At 62.7% G+C, this 12056-nt stretch overlaps 2 non-coding genes and 1 pseudogene across 2 annotated transcripts; all 3 read left to right on the forward strand.

Moving 5' to 3' along the window:
• Positions 1–861: 861 nt before the first annotated feature.
• On the forward strand, positions 862–980 carry LOC142864892 (5S ribosomal RNA). Its single transcript, XR_012915202.1, has one exon. It is a non-coding gene; the product is annotated as a 5S ribosomal RNA (ribosomal RNA).
• Positions 981–4750: 3770 nt separating this feature from the next.
• LOC142864922 (uncharacterized) lies at positions 4751–4869 on the forward strand (annotated as a pseudogene).
• A 3781-nt stretch (positions 4870–8650) lies between these two features.
• Positions 8651–8769, forward strand: LOC142864893 (5S ribosomal RNA). The gene has a single exon (XR_012915203.1). It is a non-coding gene; the product is annotated as a 5S ribosomal RNA (ribosomal RNA).
• Positions 8770–12056: the final 3287 nt, after the last annotated feature.

Here is a 12056-nt window from a genome sequence, read left to right on the forward strand (position 1 = left end):
CGCCTATTCTGTCAGCTTTAAAATTCTCTTTCAGTTGCCACCCTCACAGATGGATTAGGAAACTCTTTCCGGTGCACTCATTAGTGAAATGACCTCCAGGAAGCTGGAATCCAATATCTAATGGCCGATTTTTAGCGAGTCCACACGCCAGGGTGGTCGGGGTCCAATGCAGCCCCGGCCAGGCCCAGGCCCCTTGGACTGGGCCACAGGAGGACACTGAGGAGGGTCCCGGCCCCCACGAAGCGGTGCCGGCAGTTCTCCACGGGCTTGGGCGTTTTCCAGAGGTAGGAGATGGAGGGGACTGATTTCTTCAGCGCCCCCCAAACCACGCCACCCCACCAAACCCATGGGACACATCCCCAGAGAGAGACGCCCCATACACTGGCTGTGCCCCAGCCCTGGCCCGGGGGAATAGGCGGCAGCCCACACACAGGGCGAGGGGGGGGGCGCAGCTGAAAGGGGTTGTGGGGGAGGGCGGCCCCTGGCTGGGGTCAAAGGGCGAGCGTCCCGCGCGTGCGCAGTCAGCGGCAGCGACGCGCTGGGGGTGGGCAGCGGGTAGGTGAAGGAGGCCGGGCGAGGAGACGAGGGGGGCTGGGAGGGCTCCACCTTGGCGAGTCCAGCCGTGGAGGCGCATCTTGTGTGAGTGTGAGTGAGTGTGAGTGTGTGTGTGTGTGTGTAGAGAGAGACAGCCCCCCACCCCGCCCCGCCCCGCCCCGCCCCGCCCATCACCCCGGACCCTGGGAGCCCGCGGGACCAGGCCGGCCCGGCCCGGCCCGGCGCGGGGCCTGGGGCGGGAGGCGGCGGCGGGGAAGCCCAGAGAGGCTCGGCTTCTCGAGCGGGGCAGGGGCGCCCTCCGCCGCCGTCTAGGGCCACACCACCCTGAACGCCCCCGATCTCGTCTGGTCTCGGAAGCTAAGCAGGGTCGGGCCTGGTTAGTACTTGGATGGGAGACCGCCTGGGAATACCGGGTGCCACAGGCTGCTGCTTTTTTTTTTTTTTTTTTTTTTTTTTTGCCTCTTGTTCTGTCCCCTTTCTGGGAGCGCGGCGGCGGCCCGGGGTGGGGGTCACCCCCACCCTCAGCGCGCGCGCGGTGCCTGGCGCCCCAGCCCGCACCGTGGGGCCTCCTCTTGTCCCAAGCCGCGACACCGCCGCCACGCGGCAGCATGCGTGGCATCTGGACTGTCAGGTCTCAGACCAAAGGTCTGCTCTGTGGGAACCGACACGCTGGAGGAAACCTTGAGAGTCTGAGAGGGGAGGGAGTTCCAGAAGAAGGCCAGGATGTCATTTTGAGGGAGTATGTGACCAGAACTCGTCCCGTTGCTTTTGGGGTTCTATGGGCTACACGCAGGAATCTTTGGTGGTGGCACCTGATGTTGGGGGATCCGGAGTCACACCCAGACCTGCTCCACAGGCCTCCTTTTACTTTTCTCTTCGGATTCATTATTTTTAAAAAGTGTCTCTTACCTCTAGGATTGCATTTTCTTTTCTCTCTCTTTTCAAGCAGATGATGGGAGTACAAGTATTCAGGTGACATGTGTTGCCCGTGCCGCCCTCCCCCCTGTGTTCTTTTTTTTTTTTTTTTTTTTGAGACAGAGTCTCGTTTTGCTGCCCAGGCTAGAGTGAGTGCCATGGCGTCAGCCTAGCTCACAGCAACCTCAATCTCCGGGCTCAAGCAATCCTGCTGCCTCAGCCTCCCGAGTAGTTGGGACTACAGGCATGCACCACCACGCCCGGCTGTGTTTTTCTATATATATTAGTTGGCCAATTAATTTCTCTCTATTTTTAGTAGAGACGGGGTCTCGCTCTTGCTCAGGCTGGTTTCGAACTCCTGACCTGGAGCAATCCGCCCGCCTCGGCCTCCCAGAGAGCTAGGATTACAGGCGTGAGCCACCGCGCCCGGCCCCCCCTGTGTTCTTATTCATATACCTCTCATGTTGTTCCAGCGTATTGTGGGGGTACCAATGTTAAGGTCGGGTGCCTTGCCCTCTCCAAGCCTCCCCCCTCGGGTCAGAGCTTCAAGTGCGCCCATCCCCCAGTCGGTGCGCACCCACCCCATGCCTAATGGATGTGTATGCCCCTCCCCTCCCCCCACCCGCCCGACACCCACCCGATGAAGGTGATTCCTCTCTGTCCACTTAGGCGTCCATCCGTTCGTACCAATTTGCTGGTGAGCGCGCTCACGTGGTGCTCGTGTGTCCATTCTTGGGATACTTGGCCTACTGGAACGGGTTCCAGCTCTGGCCAGGAGAACACGAGAGGCGCCCTCTCACCGCTGCTCCTCACAGCCGAATGGCACTCCGTGGTGTCCACGTGCCACATTTTATTGATGCACTCCTGGATGGATGGGCACTCGGGTCGCTTCCACGTCTTTGGGATTGTGAATTGTGCCCTAACTGTAACCCTAACCCTTACCCAGCCCGTCTCCTCTGCCCCTGCCTGACGCACTCCTCCCCGGCCAGGCCCGTCACTGTCCTGGGCCCCCGCCTGACCGGCTCCTCCCCGCCCGGCCTGTCACCGTCCTCTGCCCCTGTCTGACACGCTCCTTCCCGCCCGGCCTCTCACCGTCCTCGGCCCCTGCCTGACCGGCTCCTCCGTCGCCTGGGCCTTCCAAGGGCTTGGTGTGGATGCTGCTTCCAGGAAGCCCTCCAGAAACCCGGCAGCAGGGTGGCCGCAGCAGTCTCCAGCAGCCGTCCCTAAGTCGCGTGAGTGCGGGGGACGTGCCCCCGCTGTGCCGCGGGGGCCCAGCCTGGTGTCTTCCCTGAGGCCCTGCGGCTGCCGGCTGGGCTGCCGCTCCCCGCAAGGGGAGAGCCGCGGAGGTGGGGACCGCCTCCTGATGGGGACGTACACGCAGCTCTCCACGTCGGATTCCGGGGCTCTCTGTCCTGCCCGAAGGCCCAGCTGGCCTGCGGGTCCTTAGAGTGGCAAAAACCTCCGAAAACTGAGACTGAGGGTCCGGTGGGTGTCTGCACTTTTGTGCTGGGCACCCCAGGGAGGCCCGGGGGCTGGCTGGACAACGTGGTCTGCTGGGCGGGGGGGGGGGTGTTGGAGGAGCAACTGATGCCCTTTGCACTTTGGGTAGCAAGAGTCTGAGGTGTCTCTGAGCCCTGTGCCCTGTGGGGGCGGGGCGGGGGGGAGGAGGAGGAGGAGGAGGAGGAGGTGGGAAGGGCCGGGGCCTGCAGTCCTGTTCCCGGGGGTGGCACGGCAAGTGGCTTCTTCCACAGGCTGCTTGGCCTGGGCTCCCTGCACCTGGGCCTTTGGAGGACCGGCCCTGTGCTTGCCAACACTTCCTGCAGGGACCCAGAGCTGGGAGGTGGCATCTCTCAGCCCTGCGTCGGGCAGAGCCCCAGCGGGCCATGCCCACAACCTCTCTCAGCACCGGTCCCCCAGAAGGCTCCTTTGGGACCAGGATTCTCTTGCGGTGACTCTTTAAGGTCTGGCCCCTGGATGGAGGGGCACCAGGAGTAGAGGAGCAGGAAGGGGAAGGGGGTGGCCATGCGAGGGGACACTTTGAGGCCAAGTCCCAGCTTCAGCCTGATCCTCCTGGGAACCCCGCTCTGAGACAAGGAGCCGGGCTTCGCATTCCCACAGCAGCCAGTCGTGGGCTGAGGACACCTGGGGCGTTGGGAACTCCCTGGCTTCTCCTTGGTTTAACGTCTAGAGCTGCTTGGGAATCGCGCCGCCACACACACCCGAGCGCAGGTGTCTTCCGCACAGACTGCGGGCCTCGCTCTTCTGAATGCCGCTAGCTCGCCACCCACCCACGGGTGAACCTGGTCAGGGTGCTTTCTCTCAGGGGCAGACTCTTTTCCGGGCGGGCTACCGGTGTCTCTGTTTGCTCGTTTCTTTCTTCCATTTCGGGAAAGTCTTCCTTGCTGGCTGTGGAAATCTCCTATGCCTTCCCTCGCCTATTCTGTCAGCTTTAAAATTCTCTTTCAGTTGCCACCCTCACAGATGGATTAGGAAACTCTTTCCGGTGCACTCATTAGTGAAATGACCTCCAGGAAGCTGGAATCCAATATCTAATGGCCGATTTTTAGCGAGTCCACACGCCAGGGTGGTCGGGGTCCAATGCAGCCCCGGCCAGGCCCAGGCCCCTTGGACTGGGCCACAGGAGGACACGGAGGAGGGTCCCGGCCCCCACGAAGCGGTGCCGGCAGTTCTCCACGGGCTTGGGCGTTTTCCAGAGGTAGGAGATGGAGGGGACTGATTTCTTCAGCGCCCCCCAAACCACGCCACCCCACCCCACCCATGGGACACATCCCCAGAGAGAGACGCCCCATACACTGGCTGTGCCCCAGCCCTGGCCCGGGGGAATAGGCGGCAGCCCACCCACAGGGCCAGGGGGGGGCGCAGCTGAAAGGGGTTGTGGGGGAGGGCGGCCCCTGGCTGGGGTCAAAGGGCGAGCGTCCCGCGCGTGCGCAGTCAGCGGCAGCGACGCGCTGGGGGTGGGCAGCGGGTAGGTGAAGGAGGCCGGGCGAGGAGACGAGGGGGGCTGGGAGGGCTCCACCTTGGCGAGTCCAGCCGTGGAGGCGCATCTTGTGTGAGTGTGAGTGAGTGTGAGTGTGTGTGTGTGTGTATAGAGAGACAGCCCCCCACCCCGCCCCGCCCCGCCCATCACCCCCGACCCTGGGAGCCCGCGGGACCCGGCCGGCCCGGCCCGGCCCGGCGCGGGGCCTGGGGCGGGAGGCGGCGGCGGGGAAGCCCAGAGAGGCTCGGCTTCTCGAGCGGGGCAGGGGCGCCCTCCGCCGCCGTCTAGGGCCACACCACCCTGAACGCCCCCGATCTCGTCTGGTCTCGGAAGCTAAGCAGGGTCGGGCCTGGTTAGTACTTGGATGGGAGACCGCCTGGGAATACCGGTTGCCACAGGCTGCTGCTTTTTTTTTTTTTTTTTTTTTTTTTTTGCCTCTTGTTCTGTCCCCTTTCTGGGAGCGCGGCGGCGGCCCGGGGTGGGGGTCACCCCCACCCTCAGCGCGCGCGCGGTGCCTGGCGCCCCAGCCCGCACCGTGGGGCCTCCTCTTGTCCCAAGCCGCGACACCGCCGCCACGCGGCAGCATGCGTGGCATCTGGACTGTCAGGTCTCAGACCAAAGGTCTGCTCTGTGGGAACCGACACGCTGGAGGAAACCTTGAGAGTCTGAGAGGGGAGGGAGTTCCAGAAGAAGGCCAGGATGTCATTTTGAGGGAGTATGTGACCAGAACTCGTCCCGTTGCTTTTGGGGTTCTATGGGCTACACGCAGGAATCTTTGGTGGTGGCACCTGATGTTGGGGGATCCGGAGTCACACCCAGACCTGCTCCACAGGCCTCCTTTTACTTTTCTCTTCGGATTCATTATTTTTAAAAAGTGTCTCTTACCTCTAGGATTGCATTTTCTTTTCTCTCTCTTTTCAAGCAGATGATGGGAGTACAAGTATTCAGGTGACATGTGTTGCCCGTGCCGCCCTCCCCCCTGTGTTCTTTTTTTTTTTTTTTTTTTTGAGACAGAGTCTCGTTTTGCTGCCCAGGCTAGAGTGAGTGCCATGGCGTCAGCCTAGCTCACAGCAACCTCAATCTCCGGGCTCAAGCAATCCTGCTGCCTCAGCCTCCCGAGTAGTTGGGACTACAGGCATGCACCACCACGCCCGGCTGTGTTTTTCTATATATATTAGTTGGCCAATTAATTTCTCTCTATTTTTAGTAGAGACGGGGTCTCGCTCTTGCTCAGGCTGGTTTCGAACTCCTGACCTGGAGCAATCCGCCCGCCTCGGCCTCCCAGAGAGCTAGGATTACAGGCGTGAGCCACCGCGCCCGGCCCCCCCTGTGTTCTTATTCATATACCTCTCATGTTGTTCCAGCGTATTGTGGGGGTACCAATGTTAAGGTCGGGTGCCTTGCCCTCTCCAAGCCTCCCCCCTCGGGTCAGAGCTTCAAGTGCGCCCATCCCCCAGTCGGTGCGCACCCACCCCATGCCTAATGGATGTGTATGCCCCTCCCCTCCCCCCACCCGCCCGACACCCACCCGATGAAGGTGATTCCTCTCTGTCCACTTAGGCGTCCATCCGTTCGTACCAATTTGCTGGTGAGCGCGCTCACGTGGTGCTCGTGTGTCCATTCTTGGGATACTTGGCCTACTGGAACGGGTTCCAGCTCTGGCCAGGAGAACACGAGAGGCGCCCTCTCACCGCTGCTCCTCACAGCCGAATGGCACTCCGTGGTGTCCACGTGCCACATTTTATTGATGCACTCCTGGATGGATGGGCACTCGGGTCGCTTCCACGTCTTTGGGATTGTGAATTGTGCCCTAACTGTAACCCTAACCCTTACCCAGCCCGTCTCCTCTGCCCCTGCCTGACGCACTCCTCCCCGGCCAGGCCCGTCACTGTCCTGGGCCCCCGCCTGACCGGCTCCTCCCCGCCCGGCCTGTCACCGTCCTCTGCCCCTGTCTGACACGCTCCTTCCCGCCCGGCCTCTCACCGTCCTCGGCCCCTGCCTGACCGGCTCCTCCGTCGCCTGGGCCTTCCAAGGGCTTGGTGTGGATGCTGCTTCCAGGAAGCCCTCCAGAAACCCGGCAGCAGGGTGGCCGCAGCAGTCTCCAGCAGCCGTCCCTAAGTCGCGTGAGTGCGGGGGACGTGCCCCCGCTGTGCCGCGGGGGCCCAGCCTGGTGTCTTCCCTGAGGCCCTGCGGCTGCCGGCTGGGCTGCCGCTCCCCGCAAGGGGAGAGCCGCGGAGGTGGGGACCGCCTCCTGATGGGGACGTACACGCAGCTCTCCACGTCGGATTCCGGGGCTCTCTGTCCTGCCCGAAGGCCCAGCTGGCCTGCGGGTCCTTAGAGTGGCAAAAACCTCCGAAAACTGAGACTGAGGGTCCGGTGGGTGTCTGCACTTTTGTGCTGGGCACCCCAGGGAGGCCCGGGGGCTGGCTGGACAACGTGGTCTGCTGGGCGGGGGGGGGGGTGTTGGAGGAGCAACTGATGCCCTTTGCACTTTGGGTAGCAAGAGTCTGAGGTGTCTCTGAGCCCTGTGCCCTGTGGGGGCGGGGCGGGGGGGAGGAGGAGGAGGAGGAGGAGGAGGTGGGAAGGGCGGGGCCTGCAGTCCTGTTCCCGGGGTGGCACGGCAAGTGGCTTCTTCCACAGGCTGCTTGGCCTGGGCTCCCTGCACCTGGGCCTTTGGAGGACCGGCCCTGTGCTTGCCAACACTTCCTGCAGGGACCCAGAGCTGGGAGGTGGCATCTCTCAGCCCTGGGTCGGGCAGAGCCCCAGCGGGCCATGCCCACAACCTCTCTCAGCACCGGTCCCCCAGAAGGCTCCTTTGGGACCAGGATTCTCTTGCGGTGACTCTTTAAGGTCTGGCCCCTGGATGGAGGGGCACCAGGAGTAGAGGAGCAGGAAGGGGAAGGGGGTGGCCATGCGAGGGGACACTTTGAGGCCAAGTCCCAGCTTCAGCCTGATCCTCCTGGGAACCCCGCTCTGAGACAAGGAGCCGGGCTTCGCATTCCCACAGCAGCCAGTCGTGGGCTGAGGACACCTGGGGCGTTGGGAACTCCCTGGCTTCTCCTTGGTTTAACATCTAGAGCTGCTTGTGAATCGCGCCGCCACACACACCCGAGCGCAGGTGTCTTCCGCACAGACTGCGGGCCTCGCTCTTCTGAATGCCGCTAGCTCGCCACCCACCCACGGGTGAACCTGGTCAGGGTGCTTTCTCTCAGGGGCAGACTCTTTTCCGGGCGGGCTACCGGTGTCTCTGTTTGCTCGTTTCTTTCTTCCATTTCGGGAAAGTCTTCCTTGCTGGCTGTGGAAATCTCCTATGCCTTCCCTCGCCTATTCTGTCAGCTTTAAAATTCTCTTTCAGTTGCCACCCTCACAGATGGATTAGGAAACTCTTTCCGGTGCACTCATTAGTGAAATGACCTCCAGGAAGCTGGAATCCAATATCTAATGGCCGATTTTTAGCGAGTCCACACGCCAGGGTGGTCGGGGTCCAATGCAGCCCCGGCCAGGCCCAGGCCCCTTGGACTGGGCCACAGGAGGACACTGAGGAGGGTCCCGGCCCCCACGAAGCGGTGCCGGCAGTTCTCCACGGGCTTGGGCGTTTTCCAGAGGTAGGAGATGGAGGGGACTGATTTCTTCAGCGCCCCCCAAACCACGCCACCCCACCAAACCCATGGGACACATCCCCAGAGAGAGACGCCCCATACACTGGCTGTGCCCCAGCCCTGGCCCGGGGGAATAGGCGGCAGCCCACACACAGGGCGAGGGGGGGGGCGCAGCTGAAAGGGGTTGTGGGGGAGGGCGGCCCCTGGCTGGGGTCAAAGGGCGAGCGTCCCGCGCGTGCGCAGTCAGCGGCAGCGACGCGCTGGGGGTGGGCAGCGGGTAGGTGAAGGAGGCCGGGCGAGGAGACGAGGGGGGCTGGGAGGGCTCCACCTTGGCGAGTCCAGCCGTGGAGGCGCATCTTGTGTGAGTGTGAGTGAGTGTGAGTGTGTGTGTGTGTGTGTAGAGAGAGACAGCCCCCCACCCCGCCCCGCCCCGCCCCGCCCCGCCCATCACCCCGGACCCTGGGAGCCCGCGGGACCAGGCCGGCCCGGCCCGGCCCGGCGTGGGGCCTGGGGCGGGAGGCGGCGGCGGGGAAGCCCAGAGAGGCTCGGCTTCTCGAGCGGGGCAGGGGCGCCCTCCGCCGCCGTCTAGGGCCACACCACCCTGAACGCCCCCGATCTCGTCTGGTCTCGGAAGCTAAGCAGGGTCGGGCCTGGTTAGTACTTGGATGGGAGACCGCCTGGGAATACCGGGTGCCACAGGCTGCTGCTTTTTTTTTTTTTTTTTTTTTTTTTTTGCCTCTTGTTCTGTCCCCTTTCTGGGAGCGCGGCGGCGGCCCGGGGTGGGGGTCACCCCCACCCTCAGCGCGCGCGCGGTGCCTGGCGCCCCAGCCCGCACCGTGGGGCCTCCTCTTGTCCCAAGCCGCGACACCGCCGCCACGCGGCAGCATGCGTGGCATCTGGACTGTCAGGTCTCAGACCAAAGGTCTGCTCTGTGGGAACCGACACGCTGGAGGAAACCTTGAGAGTCTGAGAGGGGAGGGAGTTCCAGAAGAAGGCCAGGATGTCATTTTGAGGGAGTATGTGACCAGAACTCGTCCCGTTGCTTTTGGGGTTCTATGGGCTACACGCAGGAATCTTTGGTGGTGGCACCTGATGTTGGGGGATCCGGAGTCACACCCAGACCTGCTCCACAGGCCTCCTTTTACTTTTCTCTTCGGATTCATTATTTTTAAAAAGTGTCTCTTACCTCTAGGATTGCATTTTCTTTTCTCTCTCTTTTCAAGCAGATGATGGGAGTACAAGTATTCAGGTGACATGTGTTGCCCGTGCCGCCCTCCCCCCTGTGTTCTTTTTTTTTTTTTTTTTTTTGAGACAGAGTCTCGTTTTGCTGCCCAGGCTAGAGTGAGTGCCATGGCGTCAGCCTAGCTCACAGCAACCTCAATCTCCGGGCTCAAGCAATCCTGCTGCCTCAGCCTCCCGAGTAGTTGGGACTACAGGCATGCACCACCACGCCCGGCTGTGTTTTTCTATATATATTAGTTGGCCAATTAATTTCTCTCTATTTTTAGTAGAGACGGGGTCTCGCTCTTGCTCAGGCTGGTTTCGAACTCCTGACCTGGAGCAATCCGCCCGCCTCGGCCTCCCAGAGAGCTAGGATTACAGGCGTGAGCCACCGCGCCCGGCCCCCCCTGTGTTCTTATTCATATACCTCTCATGTTGTTCCAGCGTATTGTGGGGGTACCAATGTTAAGGTCGGGTGCCTTGCCCTCTCCAAGCCTCCCCCCTCGGGTCAGAGCTTCAAGTGCGCCCATCCCCCAGTCGGTGCGCACCCACCCCATGCCTAATGGATGTGTATGCCCCTCCCCTCCCCCCACCCGCCCGACACCCACCCGATGAAGGTGATTCCTCTCTGTCCACTTAGGCGTCCATCCGTTCGTACCAATTTGCTGGTGAGCGCGCTCACGTGGTGCTCGTGTGTCCATTCTTGGGATACTTGGCCTACTGGAACGGGTTCCAGCTCTGGCCAGGAGAACACGAGAGGCGCCCTCTCACCGCTGCTCCTCACAGCCGAATGGCACTCCGTGGTGTCCACGTGCCACATTTTATTGATGCACTCCTGGATGGATGGGCACTCGGGTCGCTTCCACGTCTTTGGGATTGTGAATTGTGCCCTAACTGTAACCCTAACCCTTACCCAGCCCGTCTCCTCTGCCCCTGCCTGACGCACTCCTCCCCGGCCAGGCCCGTCACTGTCCTGGGCCCCCGCCTGACCGGCTCCTCCCCGCCCGGCCTGTCACCGTCCTCTGCCCCTGTCTGACACGCTCCTTCCCGCCCGGCCTCTCACCGTCCTCGGCCCCTGCCTGACCGGCTCCTCCGTCGCCTGGGCCTTCCAAGGGCTTGGTGTGGATGCTGCTTCCAGGAAGCCCTCCAGAAACCCGGCAGCAGGGTGGCCGCAGCAGTCTCCAGCAGCCGTCCCTAAGTCGCGTGAGTGCGGGGGACGTGCCCCCGCTGTGCCGCGGGGGCCCAGCCTGGTGTCTTCCCTGAGGCCCTGCGGCTGCCGGCTGGGCTGCCGCTCCCCGCAAGGGGAGAGCCGCGGAGGTGGGGACCGCCTCCTGATGGGGACGTACACGCAGCTCTCCACGTCGGATTCCGGGGCTCTCTGTCCTGCCCGAAGGCCCAGCTGGCCTGCGGGTCCTTAGAGTGGCAAAAACCTCCGAAAACTGAGACTGAGGGTCCGGTGGGTGTCTGCACTTTTGTGCTGGGCACCCCAGGGAGGCCCGGGGGCTGGCTGGACAACGTGGTCTGCTGGGCGGGGGGGGGGGGTGTTGGAGGAGCAACTGATGCCCTTTGCACTTTGGGTAGCAAGAGTCTGAGGTGTCTCTGAGCCCTGTGCCCTGTGGGGGCGGGGCGGGGGGGAGGAGGAGGAGGAGGAGGAGGAGGTGGGAAGGGCGGGGCCTGCAGTCCTGTTCCCGGGGTGGCACGGCAAGTGGCTTCTTCCACAGGCTGCTTGGCCTGGGCTCCCTGCACCTGGGCCTTTGGAGGACCGGCCCTGTGCTTGCCAACACTTCCTGCAGGGACCCAGAGCTGGGAGGTGGCATCTCTCAGCCCTGGGTCGGGCAGAGCCCCAGCGGGCCATGCCCACAACCTCTCTCAGCACCGGTCCCCCAGAAGGCTCCTTTGGGACCAGGATTCTCTTGCGGTGACTCTTTAAGGTCTGGCCCCTGGATGGAGGGGCACCAGGAGTAGAGGAGCAGGAAGGGGAAGGGGGTGGCCGTGCGAGGGGACACTTTGAGGCCAAGTCCCAGCTTCAGCCTGATCCTCCTGGGAACCCCGCTCTGAGACAAGGAGCCGGGCTTCGCATTCCCACAGCAGCCAGTCGTGGGCTGAGGACACCTGGGGCGTTGGGAACTCCCTGGCTTCTCCTTGGTTTAACATCTAGAGCTGCTTGTGAATCGCGCCGCCACACACACCCGAGCGCAGGTGTCTTCCGCACAGACTGCGGGCCTCGCTCTTCTGAATGCCGCTAGCTCGCCACCCACCCACGGGTGAACCTGGTCAGGGTGCTTTCTCTCAGGGGCAGACTCTTTTCCGGGCGGGCTACCGGTGTCTCTGTTTGCTCGTTTCTTTCTTCCATTTCGGGAAAGTCTTCCTTGCTGGCTGTGGAAATCTCCTATGCCTTCCCTCGCCTATTCTGTCAGCTTTAAAATTCTCTTTCAGTTGCCACCCTCACAGATGGATTAGGAAACCCTTTCCGGTGCACTCATTAGTGAAATGACCTCCAGGAAGCTGGAATCCAATATCTAATGGCCGATTTTTAGCGAGTCCACACGCCAGGGTGGTCGGGGTCCAATGCAGCCCCGGCCAGGCCCAGGCCCCTTGGACTGGGCCACAGGAGGACACTGAGGAGGGTCCCGGCCCCCACGAAGCGGTGCCGGCAGTTCTCCACGGGCTTGGGCGTTTTCCAGAGGTAGGAGATGGAGGGGACTGATTTCTTCAGCGCCCCCCAAACCACGCCACCCCACCCCACCCATGGGACACATCCCCAGAGA

The sequence above is a fragment of the Microcebus murinus genome, chromosome 27, assembly GCF_040939455.1.
Source record: "Microcebus murinus isolate Inina chromosome 27, M.murinus_Inina_mat1.0, whole genome shotgun sequence".
NCBI lineage: Eukaryota > Metazoa > Chordata > Mammalia > Primates > Cheirogaleidae > Microcebus > Microcebus murinus.